We start from the raw sequence: 3,296 nt of genomic DNA on the forward strand, positions 1-3,296 counted from the left end.
CTATTTATAGAGTTTCTTGCTTTAACTGCAGCTCCGGTTTCTTGTCCCTGCTGGTCTACTGATCCATCTGTGAAGTAAGTGAAGCTGTCGAATGCCAAGTTTGCTTCTATATGCATCTGTGCAATGTTACGTAGGAGACGAGGATTTGTCTGGTTCTTTTTTCTTTCAAGAACCATAATCTTAAAGTCTGCTGGCAGAGATTCCCAAAGGGATTGCATAGCAAAGTCTGCATGTATTTCGTCGACACCCTTCTCAGTGATTGTGTTTGTAAATGATTTGTTCAGGTAAATGAACAACATCTTATGACGGTTACAAGTTAGTATGTAAGTGTGTTGTGTCAGTTTTCCGACATCTGGGGTGCCGTGTGGTCAGATCTCCAAGGTCTTTAGAGCCTAATGTGCTAGAATTTAGCACATTAGCTCAAAGAGCAACCTATACCAGTCGCTCCCTACGAATTATCGTCTTTCCTTACTGGGGATTGCAGAGTCGGATGCATGTGTATTTTTGTCGTCGTTCTGTGGTGTTGGTTGACTGGCTGAAAAGTCGTATTAAGAACAAAGGTAACTGCAGAAGCCCTATTGGCCCAAACGAGGCAACTCCTATTTATAACCACCCAATCCCACTCATATATATGTCCAGCCCACGTTTGAAACAATCAAGGGACCTCACCTCCACCACGTTACGCGGTAATTGGTTCCACAAATCAACAACCCTGTTACCGAACCCGTATTTACCAAAGTCTCTCCTCAATCTAAACTTATCCAATTTAAACCCATTGTTTCGTTTTATGTCTTGTGTTGATAAAATTATATTGTGGAAGTTTGTGGTGCTGATATTAGTTGAATCTTTTGCGGTTTTTATTGTTTAGATTTCCTGAGTTACACTCCGGAAAGAGAAATACGATGGTTGTCGTATTGGCAGATTTTGTGTATTGCGTGTGCATTAGAAGACTGAGGAGATTTACTCTTGATTTACTCCTGCCTCTCCACAGGCAGACAGTTGAACACTCTACAGTTCTCGTCCGGCGGCAGCTCACTGCTTCTTTAAAGTAGACTGGTGTAAAGCAGACTTGGGTAGACTGACTCTTCGTACATCACAGCAGCCCTACGTTAACTCTGTGAATACAGACACGTCATCAGTACACTGGGACACTACATGGAACCACTAGGAAAGATCACTTACTGGCTGACATAGACGTACACCCTGTCGCTCAATAGATGGCGCTGCTTTTCCAAGCGTCACCTCACCAGAGGTCAGCACCTCACGAGCCGACTAGGACAGGAATCTAGCGCCTATTGCCAGTATATTCCCGTCATCACTAGATGGCGTTGTCTATTTTGTGGGGGGTTTCGGGAGCGGACTCACAGATTGCGTTAATGTCGCTGCTCCGTGCTCCGAAGATGAACTTCGGTTCGTAACACCCTAACAGGACCTGGATTTCGTATCTCTGCTCATCCTGCAAATGACCTAATAACTCTCCCCCTGAAACTGGAATTAAACATAGGAGGATTACCATCTTCCCCCTACCAGAGTGTTATTATCTAGCTCTGCCTTTCTTTTGAAAAGGTTTTTAAATTTTTGCTTGCCTGTGTCCTCTAGTAAAAACTTTTCTTTCATATTGAAATGGTATCTAACACTAAGATAGGATCGGATATTGTTCAGGGCAAGACCTCGGATTCCATAATGGTGGAGTTTAAGTAAGAGGTAGTTATAGTTAACAGTATCAAAAGCCTTTCTCAGGTCAATGAAGAGTACAATCGGAAAGTCACCTTTGTCAACGGCTGAGTAGATAAGTCAAGCAGACTAACAATTGCATCATAGGTACTCTTTTGGGAGCGGAAGTAAAACTGACAGGGACTTAGTATAATAAATTTTACGAGATAGAAGTAGAGCTGTTTGTAAATAATTTTTTCAAATATTTTTTTATAATAAATTATGATAATATTTTTTATATTATTATTAAATAATAATAATATTCAAAATTATTAAATATTATTTTTGATAATAATATTCAGCCATAGATTTGATATGGGCCTGTAGTTATTTATGTCTGACATATTGCCTCCTTTATGAACTGGCATTACTCTTGCTTTTTTGAAGGATATTAGGGAAGGTATGACACTAGAGATTTATTGAACAGAAAAGCTATGGGTGGTGCAAGGGCATGGGAGGCACTCTTGTATACCATGGATGGTATTTAACTAGTGTTCCCAGCTTTGGTTTTTAGTGAGTGAATGATAGACACAACATCTGTAGGGCTCATCGGTGAAGAGAAGAGAAGAGGTAGCTGCCTGGAAGATATATGGTAACATGTATTTGAGTCTGTGGGATTTTTAGAGCAAGGTTAGCACCAATCGATGAAATAAGCTATTAAATTCAGTTGCTGTTTCAAAATGCACACTACCTTTCTTTGCGTTGATTGCTGTAATTGTTTTGTTTACTTTCCGCTTAAGGTCTTCTACGGGGCCATGAATACATGAACAAAATTAGCGACATCCTAAGTGACGACTCCAAATTTCAACGAATCACGAGGAACCCCGTAGAAGACCTTAAGCGGAAAGTAAACAAAACAATTACAGCAATCAACGCAAAGAAAGGTAGTGTGCATTTCAATAAACTTCAAGGCGACTATGGCTTAGGATATGCCTACGGCAATGTTAAGACGCATAAACCAGGTAACCCACTACGCCCTATAATCAGCCAAATACCAACCCCAACTTATCACCTGGCAAAGAAACTCAATGAACTCCTAACTCCATACACTCCAAGTAAGTTTAGTCTACAATCATCAGCAGATTTCCTAGAATTGATCAAATCTACCCAGCCCGATGGAATCATCGCTTCCCTGGACGTTGAATCCCTTTTTACCAACGTCCCAGTCGACACAACCATAGGAATGATACTGGACAGAGTATACAGAGACGAGAGCACCCCCAAATTAGACATATCTGAGCCACACTTGAAAAGTCTTCTCGAAGCATGTACAAAGGAAGCCCCTTTCATCAGTCCACAAGGAGACATGTATTTACAAATAGACGGAGTAGCAATGGGCTCCCCCTTAGGAGTTTTATTTGCTAATTTTTATATGGGAACCATCGAAGACAGGGTCTTCAGTAGCAGACAAAAACCAACTGTATACTGCCGTTATGTAGATGACATATTCGTAATAGTAAAAGACTCAGATGAACTAATTGACCTAAAAAGACACCTAGAGAGAGAGTCAGTACTCCGATTTACACATGAAAATAGTGAAAATAAGTCTGCCATTCTTGGATGTACTAATAACAAAAACAGGA

The sequence above is a fragment of the Procambarus clarkii genome, chromosome 88 (assembly GCF_040958095.1).
Source record: "Procambarus clarkii isolate CNS0578487 chromosome 88, FALCON_Pclarkii_2.0, whole genome shotgun sequence".
Lineage (NCBI taxonomy): Eukaryota > Metazoa > Arthropoda > Malacostraca > Decapoda > Cambaridae > Procambarus > Procambarus clarkii.